We start from the raw sequence: 15865 nt of genomic DNA on the forward strand, positions 1-15865 counted from the left end.
GCGGTGCTATCAGGAGCGCGATGCTTACGCGTCCTGCATGCTCCGCGCCCCCTGGTGGTCCAACCTGTGTGTATGTTAAAAAAATTTGGGGGAACAAGCTTTGATTTCTGGGCTCCGGCCTTATGGAATTCCATGCCTAAATACCTTGTTAACAGCGGCTCCTTGAATATTTTCAAGAAACAACTAAAAACCTTCCTGTTTGATAAAGGTTAAGGTTAATTATTCTCTTTTCATGGCACTGGAGTATTTAGTCTTGTATTCCACTGTATGTACCCTTACATCAGCTTTTATTGTGGATTACTAGATGAACATGGCTCCCTTTTGTGTTTTATGCTTTTTTCCCTCTGAACTTATTATGTTATCTGCCGTCTGTCTTTTCCCCTTCTGTGTGCGCCCTGACTTAGTGGTGCAATACAAGAATTTAGATAGGTAGATAGATTAATCGTGACATGAAAAGAGTCAATGGTCATGGCAGCCGGCGCAACAAGACGATGACGAGGAAGAGCTCACTCTTCAGGAAGTTCGATGCTGGTTCAGGCAGAGAGGATGCCTGGCAATCAAGGGAATGGGAATGAGCTCTGGTTACTCAGGTGATGGGTCGGTTGGTGAAGATTCAAAGCCGGATGATGGTCAAGGAGAGACCCTTCATAATCATAAGCTGTCCCAAGAGGTGGATTGAAGAGATGGGATGAGACATTGCCCCTCATTACGAGTGTGCTGTCCGCTAACAACGGCACCGTTGTTACCGGACCAGCACACTACGAGTCTGCGGGCGGGTGCCGCCCGCCCGCCATGGTCAGCCTAGCGGGCGGAACGGCACCCGCCCGCAGACTTTCATGGAAGCACCGGCACTGTTAATATCGGAGCTTCCATGCTCCCCAGTTACAATTACTGCCGCCTGACTTACCAGACCGCCGGGGCTGTAATACCACGGTGTATCCAGCAAGTCAGGCGGTGGTAATTCATTGCAAGTCTGGCAGCAACCTGCCAGTTTTACCGGCAAGATTACCGCCGGACCTGTAATAAGGCCCATTATTTCATTTTGTGGGGAGCATGTAGTGTCGTATGACACGTCGCACGGGTGAAGCACATAGGGCACATCAGGTCATGTGACCGAAAGGGATCTGATGAACAGGAGGCGCCAATAAAGTTAGTTGTTACCTGCACTCTATGGCTTATGGTTATCCTTGTGTCCTGTCGTTAATAAGAGTCAGTAACAAGGGGAGTCCTGGGAGACTCTCTGCCAGACATGAGTCCTGGTTACATGAGCCTTACCCAGAGTCTTTAGCTCACTATCTTTCACAGAGGAGAAATATCCTAAACATCAGTCTTTGTCCTGTCCTGGGGCAGTCCAGCACCGAAATGCTAGGCAATTCTCCTCTGAACAAGAGTACCAACAGCAACCCCAGACTGGTTGAACCTCATCAGTAGGGTGTAGCTGTGCCTCTCTAAGAATAGTGAGCAAGGGGTCCACGTCTGGATTGCCCTAGTAACTTAGGGTGAGACCCAAAGTCACTTGAAATATGCAAATAACAAGGGGGGTCTGGGAGACTCTCTGCCAGACATGAGTCCTGGTTACAAGAGCCTTACCCAGAGTCTTTAGCTCACTATCTTTCACAAAGGAGAAATAGCCTAAACATATCAGTCTTTGTCCTGCCCTGGGGCAGACCAGCATCGAAATGCTAGGCAATTCTCCTCTGAACAAGAGTACCAACAGCAACCCCAGACACTTGTTTCGGTCTGGTTGAACCTCATCAGTAGGGTGTAGCTGTGCCTCTCTAAGAATAGTGAGCAAAAGGTCCACGTCTGGATTGCCGTAGTAACTTAGGGTGAGACCCAAAGTTACTTGAAATATGCAAATAACAAGGGGGGTCCTGGGAGACTCTCTGCCAGACATGAGTCCTGGTTAAAAGAGCCTTACCCAGAGTCTTTAGCTCACTATCTTTCACAGAGGAGAAATATCCTAAACATATCAGTCTTTGTCCTGCCCTGGGGAAGTCCAGCACCAAAATGCTAGGCAATTCTCCTCTGAACAAGAATACCAACAGCAACCCCAGACACGTTTTTTCGGTCTGGTCGAACCTCATCAGTAGGGTGTAGCTGTGCCTCTCTAAGAATATTGAGCAAGGTTAATAAGTGTCAGGCCTAATGGCAGACACCACATCTCAGGTCCCAAAACACCGAATACGGTTAAAAAAAACCCACAATTTAATAAAAATAGCATCTATCCCTAACGTTCATAACTGTGCAACTCTGCCCACTCTAGGCTCTGCTTCCATGACTCGCCCACCTCAGGCCCTCTGTTATTTTTGGCGCAGGCCCTTTTCCTTAAATCTGCCTCTGACTTCACCTTATTATTGCACCATTTATAAATAGGATTCTGAGAATCAGCACTCTAATTGTCAACTAGATTATGTGCTCCTAGTTCCACCCATAGTTATTTTTCATAATTCTAGTACTAAAACGAAACATAGAAATACCAGGTGTGTATGTGAGAAGATTGACATTGAATCCCATGGAGAATTACGGGTGAAAACACCTGATTTTATTTTTGGCGGGTGAGAGGCCCATTGAAACGAATGGGCGTGCAGGAGGCTTGGCGGGTGAGTCGGCCGTTTACAAGGCGGGTGACACCCGCCAAAAGCGTGTGAGTTGAGAACTATGAGAATAACAAGTTAACAACTATACTGAGGTGGAGCCTATAACCTATAAATATCACTTCAAATTATTGATATGCTTGTGCCTCAGCTCTCGCGGATACAAGTTACTCCCTGTTCGTATAATTAAGTATCGTGAAGTAAATAAATTGCTCGGTAGTGTAAAACGTATATATCATAGAACGTAACGTGCAAGTCACGTGACGAGGACGCATGGCTAGGGCCGCTCCTCTAATGGGAACTAGTCGCTACCATTGTGCTAGTGTATTAAAGCGGCCAGCTGGGGGCTCCAGCCGTGACACAGGTAAATGTCAGCAGTGTTGTGTGTGCTTGTCATGTCGCTCCTAGGCGCTTTTTGGTGCTGCTAGTTGGGCCAGATGTATATGCTCTCCCAGGTTATAAGGGAGATGCAAAATATTAGATCAGAACCACTAGCCCTCTGCTTGTCTTCATCCCCTCAACATCAGGGACCCCCACCCACCCCCCTAACATCATGAACAGGCCCTCCTGGGAGCAAACTCATAGGGGACGATGGGTCAAGTCTTATTTTCCCCACACTTCTTTGTTATTCACATAATACTTATGTTGCCAAGACTGAAAAGTAATTTGACACACTTTAAGTAACCTCTAATAAACTGCATTCAGTTGTATGTTATGCCATTATGAAAGTATGTTAATTGAGAGGCTAGTCACGGTTAAGGAAAGGGAAAAACCTGAAAGTAAGACTAGTGGAAAATAACCAGTTACATTTGGAATAGTGCTACTTCTGCCCATGGAATCTGTGGTCACACCTGGTGATGTGCTCCTGAATGTGAGCTTAATTTTGACCTACTTCAAGCCATTTAAACGCAAGGGGTTGTACAAGGGACTTAATGGCGTATATTTAATTGCATATGAGCTCTAGTTCCAGATAAACTGGACCACTTTAATTCCTAAAATTCGGCCATATACTATCAACAGTGAAAAGAGTAGCAACAGCCCTGCGCGTGTCTGACCGTAAAATCAGAAATTACCAGTGGGCCAGCACAAATCACACACTACAGTACGAAAAAGGGAAACTGCCCATATTACAATCATGACCACAATGGAATAGGTGTTTTATCTATGTCCCCGCCCCACAGCACCATGTGGGTGCCAACACAAGGCCACATAAAACTATCCTCTAGTGCCTCTATATAGCACCATTTCTATGTCTTCTTAATATGTATGATGGCAGATTGCTCCAGTAACGAGGATGAAGACTGCCGTCGCACAGCCCTGCCAGAGGACCTGCTGCTATCCCAGCCAACCAAGTATTGCCCCACCACTGCGGATTGTTCTGTAGCCAGGGACTGCTTACTGTGCCTGCTAACAACAATCATCCAGGTTGAGTGGGGCTACAGCAAGGAGACCACACTACTGCTGCACATGTTCAGTCACCCCCACTGTCGATGGCTTTGACTCTTTCCCTGGACAGTAGCAGTCAGGGATTCTAGGTGTACCCACTCCCCCAGGCCCTCCCGTTAAGAGGGATTTTCAGAACCAACAGTGGAGTGTGTCTGAGAGGCCAACCCAGTGGATCTTCAAGGGCTTTTCACACTTGGATCACTCCAAACTCTCTGGGTAACGTAGGCTGAGCAGTACGCTTTAGACTTGGGAGACCAGAGGGTTTGGTGTAAACGGTACAGTTATCACCCCATGGAGACTTTCAAGCATTCAACGGACCACACAGATGCATATAAATACACTTTAATTGTTTTATTATTAAAGCAAACGCATACAGTGAAATATCAAGGATGCTACACACTAAATTAACAACCATACACACTTCTATCTACAAGGTAGGTAACCCCAAAAGGGGATTGAACACCACTTTACATTTCACACAGTTCTAAAATACCAATATAAGACAAAAGCAATACTAATTGAGGAAATGCAAATACGTCAAACAAATAAAAACCTACACCATATAATTATAAAGTATTACCTTAACGCTTGAGCTGACCTAGCCAGATAGTTAAAGTACCAATGTTCTAGTAAATCGGTCCACAGGTAAGTATTTGGATAGGGGTCAAGGAAGTCCAAAGGTTCCCCCAAAACACGACTCAGCTAAAGGTAACTGATAGGTTTTAAATAGTCAACAAACAATGATAAAGTAAGATTGATCTTCCTAGAGGAAATGAGTAACTCTGATTCCTGGGCACAGAGGGGTCCCCAGGTAGGAATCCCTGACCAGAACTTCACCACCCACGGTCAGTTCAGGGTAGTGACCGGGATTGGACTGTACACTCATTGGGTCCCTTTGGGGAGAAGGTAGTAAGGCCCCGTGAACTCAAAGTTCCAGAAACACCATTCCCCAGGTAAGTAGTGATTGCTGGCACTAACTACTCACATCCTTGGTCTGGGTTTAGGAGGTACATGGTCCCAGATGCATAGGCCGATTATGGTGTCTGGTTTGGTTCTGGCTAGGGTTGGCTCAGATCTCCCAATGAAGAGACAGTTCCAGGAATCTACCAGCTGGATGGGAAAGACAATGATGGCAGGTGAACTCTGCACCTTCCATGAGAAACGAACCCCCGTCACCCAAGCACACTGCAGGTGAGGTGATCCTAGTCTGGGCCGGGCTACCTACGATTTACAGGTTTAGAGCTTAGGCTCCAGGGAGGCCCCTCTTTGTTGAAGGCAGCTTCAGCAGGTGACCAGGTTCCACCAGGATCTGCAGAGTGTCAGGCCTCCAGGTGAGACGGCATCTGGAGTAGAAGTCTGCCCCTTCAGTAGATGGGTCTGCCTTTGCGATGATACAGGGATATTTCTGAAGTCCATCAGTGGCCGAAGAAGGCACCTATTGAAGGTTTTCACTTGTCGCAAAGGGACGAGAGGTTCCAGGGTGCATGGGTTTGCCATGTTTATTCTCCGTTTTGTAGTTTTTCAGTTTTCTACTGCCCTGCCTTCATGCTCTTGGCTTCAGTCGGCGACATCCAGACTAGTTCCAGACCCGCTCCTCCTATCCTAAATCTGGGTTGGGGATTTCCCCAGCCCACCAATATGATGGATCTGCACCATTTAACCAGGCATAGGTTGCTCAAACATGAACAGCCATTGGGCCAACAACCAGTATCAGGCACACAAATCCCTGACCGGGAATCCAGGGTTCGACCCTGTCAAAGTGCACTAACATGTTTGGAAGTTTCCGGCATCCGAGGGCAGCAAGATCACTAAACTGGCCAAAAAGGACAAGTCTTGTATTGTGAGGAGCATGCATGTTGGGCATGTGTTACTCTAAAAGACTGGGATAAAAGTGTAAAACATGGTTGCCTGTCACCACCCTATCCTGGGTACATACCAGAAGTAAACAAAATGTTACAAAGTAAAATAAAATTGGGACAGAAAGTGTCAATGTAATGTGCCACTGAAGGTGGCTTTTATTACAGTGTAAAAAGTAGATAGGGAGAACAGCTTTCACTACGCTGGCAGCATTAGGGACTGACCATTGCCCCAAACTTGAGTTGGGTAGGTGAGTGAGACTAAAAGGACGTCACTCACCCCAAACATATTCATAATGCCAAGTCCTTAATAGATATGTTGGGTTCATGGACATCAACAGAGAGAAAATCACAGAACATGGCACTTTCCCTTAAATCACACACTAACACACTACTAGCACAGCACATCCCCAGGTCCTCTGCAGGTCCACCACACACCCAATGAGATTGGGGGAACCAGGAGGACAAGCCAGCAAGCCGTTGTGCTCCTAGGCGTCCCTCGCATTTGTATCATCACCAAATTTCAGACGCTACTGCAATTTACACACCTCAACTCCTGCTGTCCGAGTGCTCAGGAACTCCAATGTCTCTGGGGGCTCAAAAACCCCAGCATCTGAGCATGGGTGTTCAGACGCAACTGGGCAACAGTAGCTCTTCAACTCTATGGCTCACTCTGTTCACCTACCATTTTGGGAGACTCATTGCTGCTCTCTGAGTTCTGCTCACAGAGAGCTGGCCTGACTATGCAGAGAGACCATTGAATGGCAGGGCAAAATGTCTCGAGACTAGGCACTTACTGCTGCGCCAATCAGTCATCTGAAGATGGTATTTACAGGATGTTTCCAGGCTATGGAGCAGAGCAGACAGACTGGGGCTGCTCCTGCTGTCTTGCACCCAGCTTTTGATAGTTTTAATAACTGATTTGTTGTGCCCGTTATCAGTTGGCATGCTGATGTCTTATGTTTCTAATAAATATTGTTTTAAAATCGTACACCCACTCATCATTGGGGTGGAGGATCATTTAATGTCACTTTCTGCGTTGTCATATTCAGTAGACAAAAGGTTATGGTGTGTTAGATGCACCTCTTGTGATTTTAATTTGATAATGCCATTGATTCAAATACCAGTTTTTTCCCCAAAACTTTTTATTGACATTTTTCAACAATAACACGTTCTAACTGGAACACTCCCCCATTGCCCCCCCCCCTCCACCCTTGATCCGGGTAAAGTTCCTTTTGCAGGCAGACTCCCTTTGGCTAGGGGATTGCTGACGACTGTCTCTTCAGCATCACTTCTTGTTTAGGATTGACAGCAAGTCTCTGTCAAATTTCCCTTTGGTGGTCGATTATTCCCAAGATGCCCATGCTCCTGGAGCACCACGCTCCCAAGCACTTTCCCTCAGGTATAGTAGTAGGCATGACCAGTCAGTGCTGAACCTTTTGTAGTCCCCTTGCCATGGAGTGGCTCACCTACTCCATCCAACAATGTTCCAGATCTTTGCAATCCATTCGTGGACCTGTGGGGGGTCCCTGGACTTCCATTTGCGTGCCAATACTAGAACTGCCACCATCATCATTATCACATAGAGCTTGCGGGTCAGCTTTGAGTTGTTACTCAAGTGTGCCGTCAAGGCCTATCATTGCGAGGCCCCTGTTCCCCTTGAACTTTACCTCCTAGGACATGTTCGATTGCTTAATGTATGCCCACTCAGTAATGATCTATCTTGGGGCATTCCCACGAGATGTGGCTCCATGTTCACTCCCCTCTGTATTCCCTCCAGCACCACTGGGAGGTACCTGGATACATTCTTTGTAACCTAGTTGGCATCAGGTGCCACTGAAACATTAATTTAAGCCATATCTGGTGAATCTGGAGGGATCTTGTTAATCTGGCAATGTGTTCCCACAGTTTTGCCCACTCTGTTTCCTCTATTGTGCACCCGATGGAGGTCTCCCATCTTTTGATGTATGGTCTCGGCAGAGGGTCTTCGCCTAGTTTTATGTGTTTGTGTATGATTGCTACCACTTGCCTGTCGCCTGGGTCCCTGTTTAGGTACTTTTCAAATGGGGTTAGTTGGCGGGTTCTTGCTTGTTTCATGGAGGGGTGTAGTAGCCAATGCCTCACTTGGACGTAGGTGTTTCTTTCCTTTTCCCCCAGGTTAAAGTCTGATTTGCATTGGTCGAACAGTTTGACCTGGCCCCATCAAACATATCTCTAACCTTGAGGCAGCCCCCTTGTTGCCATTCCTCGAATGTGGGTGTTTTGAGACCCGGTGTGAATTGCAGATTGTCAAAAAGCTGTGTGTACGGTGAAGGAAATTTGGTAATGTTCGTCCCATGCATCTCCCACTACTGCTGTCATAGAGCTACTATACATTTGCAGTGGTCTGTCTGACTTGATTTTCCATAGTATACCCTCCAGGTCCTCCCTCCTCCCCACCTGCAAATGCTCTATCCATATGTCTCCAGATCGTCTCCCAGTCATCCTTTTGCCCGTCCCTGATAACCCTCAGCTGGGCAGCTGTGTAGTAGGCCCTGAAGTCCAGTTCTCCCATTCCCACTCAGGTAGTTGGGGCTTGCATACGTTTTGCGGCCACTCGCAGAGGTTTGTTATTCCACACAAATTTAGTGTTGGTTCTGTGGAGGGCTCTAAAGAAGCCCAGCGGCACGTGGACCGTGAGGGCTGTAAAGTATTAAAGCAGTTGTGGCAGCACCACCGTTTTTAATACGCCCCATCCATGTAATCGCTAGCGGGCCCCAGTCTACCATTTTAGATGTAAGCTTCTCCAGAAAGGGTGGGTAGTTTTCTTGATATAGCCTTACCAGTGATCTAGTCAATTTTATTCCCAGGTAAGTTATAGAGTGTTCCACCCATCTATAAGGGAAGGACTTTTTGAGGTTCTGCTCGGCTGTGCTCGTGAGGGTGAGGTTGAGAATTTTCGACTTGGCTGGGTTTATTTTTAATCCGGCGACCGCCCTGATTCGGTTAAGTTCCCTTTCTATGGCCCTCGGGAAGTCTCTGGTAGGGACACTGTAAAAACCATAAAACCATGTCGTCGGTGAACGCTGCAATTTTGTGTGTGTCCCCTCCGAAGGGAATTCCCACTACCCCCTCATTTGCACGCACCGCCGCTAGGAAGGGTTTGCGATGTATTGCCTACAGCAGGGGAGACAGTGGGCACCCCTGCTTCATACCTCGGCTCACTGCCACAGGTTCCGATATTTGCCCGTTGATGGAGAGCCGAAGCAACGGCTGCCTATAGTTGGCACTCACCCGGTTCAGGAAGTTGGGCCCGAAGCCCATCTTATTCATGGTTGCAAAGAGGAATCCCCACTCTACCCGGTCAAAAGCTTTCCCGGCATCGACTGCCATTAGGAGAGCCGGGATTCCTCTCTTCTGGGATTTTTCAATCAGATGGCCAATTCTCCTGACATTGTTTCCGGTCTGACGGCGCCTAATGAAGCCTGATTGGTCGGACCAGATTAATTTTGGGAGGATCTGGTCTATCCTAGTCACCAGGATTTTCGTGTGGATCTTTGCGTTGATGTTTATTAGGGCAATGGGGCGGTGGGAGCCGCATTCAGTGGGGTCCTTGCCTATTTTGGGAATTAGTATCACTTTTTAGATTTTGAAATGGCCCTGTCCTTGTCGATTTGGTTGAATAGATCCAAGAGATAGGGAATGAGTAGTTATTTATGTGTTTTATAGAATTCAGCTACAAAGCCATCTGGCCCAGGGGACTTATGGATAGGTAGGGACTTGATTGCTGCCCGGACTTCGTCTCTAGTTATCTCCTCTTCCAGGTATTCCTTCTCCTCTCCCATTACTCTTGGTAAGTTTATCTTATTTATGTAAGATTCCTGGGTCGTCGGAGATGGGTTGTCTGAGCTTTACAGGTTAGAGTAGAACTGGAAGAACTCCCTCTCTATATCTTTATTGTTGGAGCTAGTCTTCCCACCCAACTTTTATTTTTAAGATAGTTTTGTCTGTTTCCTCCCTCCTCAGCAGCCTGGCCAGCAGGCGGTCTGACTTGTTCGCTTTGATATAGTACTTTTGTCTAAGATGTAATAAATTGCGTTCCGCAGCCTTTGTCTGTATCAGGTTTACCTGACCTCGCGTGGCCTTATATTCCCTTTTAATCGCTGGGGTCTGCACAGATCCCATATTGGCCATTATCTCTTTTAATTTATCTTCTAACCTGGCCTCCTTCAGCCTCCATTCCTTGTCTCTTCTGGCTTTGAGCGCTATAATGCTCCCTCTAGTCGTTGCTTTGAACGCGTCCCATTTGACCTGCAGGGCTGTGTCTCCGACCTTATTTGTCTCAAAGAAAGCCTGAGTTTATTCGGCAACTTCCCGGACTAGCGTTTCGTCTTTAAAGAGGGGGGTCAGGTAGCGCCATCTCCACAGGCGGGATGGTGACCGGTTCCTTTTTACGGTAAGGGTTATTGGGGTATGATTTGAGATTGCGATGGCGCCCAGACCAATGCTTATGAGTCTTCCCAGTAGCGATCTGGAGACCCAGCTGTAGTTGATTCTCAAATGTGACCTGTGTGCGTGCGAATAGAAGGTGTAGCCCTCCTGTCCCCCTCTATTTGCCTCCACGTGTCTACCAGCACCAGCGCGTGTACCTTCCCCCCGAGGTCCTCTAATGGTCGTCCCTGCTACCCTGGGGAGTTATTACTTCTGTCTTTGATAGGGTCGCAGGCCATATTAAAGTCCCAAGTTAGTATGATGGGTGTTTTCGCAAACTTTGCGAGGGAGGTCAGTGCTTTTTGGATGAAAGCCTCTTGTCCAGCGTTGGGTGCATATAGTGTCCCCATTGTGTAATTCTCTCCCCTCCCCTCCAGTGCTACCGCTAGGTATCTCCCCTGGTTGTCTGATTCTGACCCCCTCAAGTTCAGGTCTAGTCTGTTTTTCAGTGCCAGAAGAATACTTGTGTACCCCCAAAACCTTATTCTCTGTCTGTCCTGGGTCTGTTTCCTGTAATGTTACTATGTCTGGTTTTTCCCCTTCTAATACCTCTCTATCTTTATCCTTTTGATTGGTGAGTTTAGTCCGTTGACTTTTAGGGATATGATCTTCAGCTTGCCGTTACTAGCCATTCTTTTTCCTGTGAGACTGTCCCATTTGTTTGGTTCCCGGTATATCAGTGGGGACACCCCCTTGCTTCCTCCCCCTTTCCTGGTGTGCCTTTTCCGCTGCAGATTCGGCTTCCCCCAGATCTCCTCCCTCCCCAAACTGGTTGGATTCAACTGGCCCGTAGCCCCCTCCTCTTGTTGTTTCGAGAGTTGAACCCTACTGTACTCCCAGATTTGACCCACACGAGATCACCCAATCTCATTGCCAGATTCCGTCTCTCCCCCTCCTCCCCCAACCCCACGAGGAGCCACATTTGGCCAGTGACTGGCTTAAAGGTACTTGCAGTAAACTTAGCTTAGCTTAACTTAATTTACGCCCTCCCCAGGCGAGCTGTCTAGGCGATGGTGTTCCTTCGCGCTGTAGTTTCAGTTCAGAGCGTCAGAGGTTGTTTCCATCAGGCCCCGATCGTTCCTGGGCGGGGGACTCCTATGGGCTGGTTGGGGTTCCCCCTTCTTGGACCTTTTAGATTTAACCGTGGCCCACTCCCACGGCCTACGGGTGTTGCCGGTTGGCGGGAAAAGTAGTTTGTTGTTGAATCTCATCGTCGATGCCCAGCAGTGAGGCTCCTTATTCACAGGTTGTGATTTTTTTGTTATTTCCCCTGCCACTGAAAGATCAGACCGAAAGGGTGGGACTACCTGTAGCAAATTTCTCTAGCTCTCAGGAATGTCAAGACTGGGCCAATTTTCCTCCTTTTGATAAGGGTTGCCTGGGCCAGATTCTGGTAGAGGAATATTTCTGCCCTGTTATAGGTGATCTGATCTGCTTTCCTGGCCTTGGCCAGGATTTGTTCATTGACTGTGTAGTTGTGCAAGGCTGCCAGCACATCTCTTGGTCTCGCCCATGATTCCAGTCGCTGCGGCCCCACCCTGTGGACTCTGTCGAATTGGATCTCCAGGGCTGTTTCAGGGTCTAGGAGATTTCCGAAGATAGTCTTAAGTACTTGGGGTAAGTCCTGGTCCTGACTCTCCTCCGATAGGCATTTGACTTGGATGTTCGATCTCCTAAGCCTGTTCTCCAGGTCCTCTGCCTGGAGTTCGAGGTGGTAGGTAGCTGCTGCCAGAGTTTCCAGCAGGGCATCTGCGTTCCTAGCGTCTTCTGTCAGTTCCTGGATTGCTCTCTCATTGGTGTCCACCCTCTCCTCGATTTTGTACTTGTATTTGTTTTGTTTGTATTGCGCAACTCGGCCCGTGGGCATCTGGGCGCATATCTTGAAGGAACATAGGTTACATAGGTTACAGAGAGATGAGACAATTCTAAGCAGTACAGCAGATACAAATTAGACGTAAGCAATTTACAGAGTATCATGCAGGTAATAGCAAGTTACAGAAGAGCACTCAGTTCAATCGGAGTAGTTAACAAGAAAATAATAGATGCAATGAGAATAATATTAAGTAACGTGTAGCAATGAGAGGGAAAGGAGGACAAGACATATAAGGTGTGTCAGTGAAGTCGGGAGAGCAATTTTCAGGAGTGGGTCGAATGTATATTATGTGCCAGGGGCACCTAGGTCCTGCTCGAAGAGCCATTTCTTGGCCTTATGCTTGAAAGAGTGGAAGAAAAGCTCAGTTCTCAGTATGTTTGGGAGAGTGTTCCATAATTTGGCTGCCAGGACAGGGAAACTGGACCCCCTGCTTTTTGCAGCTTAAATCTTGGTATGCATAGAGAGTGAGCTTGGGTGGATGTCTCTCTTTATCTCCTGCAAGCCCTCTGCCAGGTCTTCTCTCGGGGCGTACATTTGTTTCTGCCCAGCAGTGGTGATCTTGTCCACTATCTCACCTAGAAGGTGTTTGAGTGCAGATTGTGTTACTGGTCTGTCCTGCTCGTCTTGCGCAGGATCCGTCCTTGTGTCTGCAAACCAGTCTGTCGAGGGGGTCCCCCCGGCTTGGTCTATCTCCTTGGCCCATATCTTTGGTAGTGGTCCTTCCTGTCTCTTCCTGGGGGCCGACAGGGAGTCTTTTTTTCTATTTTTTTTGTCATTGTGCCGAGAGCTGGTGGTGTCCTTGGAATGCAAGGATTGCCTGGTCTGCACTGTGTCTATGCAGAGACCGACCGAGGGGTGCATGGTAAATTGCTCCGGGTTTGGCTGTGTGTTTGGTGATCCCTTCTGCTCTGTCCTCTCCCCTGGTTTCTTTTAGAGGTTGGAATGGTCTGATTGAGATCGGTCACCTTGTGGCCCCCTGGGCCGTTCCAGCCGCTCTTGTTTGCACTAGGTTCTTTCCTTAGGCACCGGATTGCGTCTCTGTTAGTGACCGGGCCTGGATTATGTAGCTTCCTGTGTTCGGTGTATGGGCTATCTTGGGTTAGGTTACTTGGCTGGTCCACGGGTTGGCAGACCCTTCAACTGCCCTTGGGGTCTGCAGCCACTCTTTCGTGCGCTTAGATGTTGGGCCCGGTTCTTGGTGACCCTCTTGAGTGCCCCACAACCGTTACTGCATTCCTTCCTCGGGGAATCGCTAACGGCCGTGGGCTCAGTTCTGTTTGGATTCCCCCTCTGTTGTGAGGCCTCTGTGGTTTGGATGAGGTCTTTGGCTAGGGTTTTCTCCCCTATTCCTGGGTGGGTTTCTGCTACCAGAGGGTCGGCTGCTGTCGTTGCAGACCTTCCGTCCGCCCTCTTTAGCGGCCAGTGGGGTTCTGCATGTGGCTCCCTGGTCCTGCCCCCCCCCCTCCCTGTGTCGTGTACTCCTGGGGGAAAGGGGTTCTGATTCCAGTGTATGACCTTCGCCTGGTTGTTTGGGGAGCCTGAAGGGAGGACCAGCGTCGGAAGAGGGGGCGCTCCTCACTTACTTGTCCGGTATGCCCTCTCGTGAGGAGGGTGCCTCTTTCGTTGGCCTTGGGCTCTTGAGGGTTCTGGTAGATCTGTCGGATTCTGGAGCGCCCAGTCTCTAGACCGCCAAAGCTATGAGGAGCAGTCTGGCCAGGGCCGTCCGGAGCACTTCTGCTCCAGTGACTTCTGGAAGTTGACTGCGTGATGAGGGGGTGGGAGGCCCGCTGCTGACCCGCGTGTGTAGCTGAAGCCCTTCCCTTCAGGGGAGGCCGCAAGGCTGTCTGACTATGTTGGATGCAGTACCGCGCCTGGTACCAATATCGCACTTTAGGTTCACATGTTTGGGTCTGGTGTGCAGTTCCAGAGCGGCCTTCATATGGTTGCGTAACGGTGCCAGTGCTTCCACGTCGGTTTCTGCAACGTCTGATGCTTGGGGAGGGCTTAATTACCAAGTTTGCATACTTGTGCGGCCTTGCTGGTCGAGAACGTAGTGGACGTGGTGTTTACTAGCGCGTGGCCATCTTCCTCATTCAATTCGAATAACAGTTTTGCCTACCTGTTCTTGATAGTGTGATCTTAGCAAATCTCTCCATCTGCTTCAGCTTTCACACCTGACAAACAATGGAAATGCATATTAATAAATGTTTTCTGTGTTACTCTGTTGCTGTGCACTGGGTCAAGTGTAGTTCAGTGGAGCACAGAGCTGAGTAACTGACCCATCCCCGTTCTTCGGACCTGGCTGACAGATGTCGGAATATTATTTCCCTCAACAATCTTTTTGCTGACTCCCAGTCAAAAAGATGAGACAAAGACTGTGTTTGTAACAGCACGCTGGGTTTCACCGCAGTATATGATAATTACATTGAGCTCCTCATCGAATTCCTGATTACAGTTTATGTACAACTTAAGGAGTCATTCAAGGAGTATGGCGCCGGCATTAGTAAAAATAATGATGTGCCGATCACGGATCAAAAGATGTTGTTGGCAGTAAGTTTACTTATGTTGCCAGGAGAGGGCGTTGTAACCACAGGAGGTGGGGCCTCCCCTTCTGGAACTGTAGCAACTACCCATCTGGGAAAATTGCAGCATTTTCTACTGGCGCGGCACGCTCACTATCTAAGACTATAACAGACCCAAGTGATCTGGTAGGCTCTTTTACAGTGGCCCGCCATATCCCCTCTTCAATGAAGACGCCAGATGCTATGGCCCAGGCGACAGCTCTAATAGGTGGTATAGCTAGATCCCTCACCGAAATTAACACTTCTTCACCAGATACCCCTCCTGACTTGTCTGCATTGATTATACCGCAGTCGGATTCTTCTATCTCTTCCTACATGTTTAAACTGACTCATGCACCCCCAAGGATGCTATCAGCTTTGCTAAGAAATATGGACAATCGACCAGGGGCCAGTCATGATGATCTCTTAACTGAGATTAACCAGGTAGTGTGCATTGTGGTTGCTCTCTACGAGGGAATTGAGGCAGAGACTAAAGTTCACTCAGCCTTGATAGAGTCCAAAAGTCCACAGTAATGTGAGAGACTTAAAGTGCAAGTACTGTACATTACAAAAAGCTGATGATGTAGAGGTGAAGAGGCAGGCTGGTTTCAGCGTATCCCTAGTGTGATAAAAAGCCTTGATTATGGACACTTGAAGACCACGGCCGTTTGTCAAAAAATTGACTAATTTGTACACCACAGGTGAAGATTAGTGGAAGTTGTTGCTATACAGATCTTGGAGGAGGGCTGCGTTGTATCTGCCAGTGAACAAACTGCTCTCGATCTAGTGGAGGTTACGGTTGTATCAATTCCTGACTCTTTCTGGATATTTTTAGTCAGCCCAACCAAGTACAGGGCAAAGTTGCAACCTTAGTTAACAGCCTTCATGATAACACAGATATTGTTCCTCCGAAGAATACAAAGAAAAGGAATGGAAGACTGACCCAGGAATATGTCCTTGAAGAACTTCAGCAAGCAGGCATCTAAGAAGTTTTTTTAATACTCTATTGAATCAACCGTCCGTGAAGGAGCAGCTGCAGAAAGTTACTGTGAGGCCGCAGGC

General features: G+C 48.1%; 1 protein-coding gene across 1 annotated transcript in view; it reads left to right on the forward strand.

The window, feature by feature from the left end:
• Window positions 1-2864: 2864 nt before the first annotated feature.
• Window positions 2865-15865, forward strand: part of UBE3C (ubiquitin protein ligase E3C) — a 2658557-nt gene continuing 2645556 nt past the window's right edge. Inside the window, exon 1 of the mRNA XM_069647972.1 lies at window positions 2865-2961. The gene's annotated coding sequence lies outside the window, so the exon portion shown is untranslated. The remainder of the gene's footprint in view (window positions 2962-15865) is intronic.

The sequence above is a fragment of the Ambystoma mexicanum genome, chromosome 2q, assembly GCF_040938575.1.
Source record: "Ambystoma mexicanum isolate Mex_15411 chromosome 2q, UKY_AmexF1_1, whole genome shotgun sequence".
Classification (NCBI taxonomy): domain Eukaryota; kingdom Metazoa; phylum Chordata; class Amphibia; order Caudata; family Ambystomatidae; genus Ambystoma; species Ambystoma mexicanum.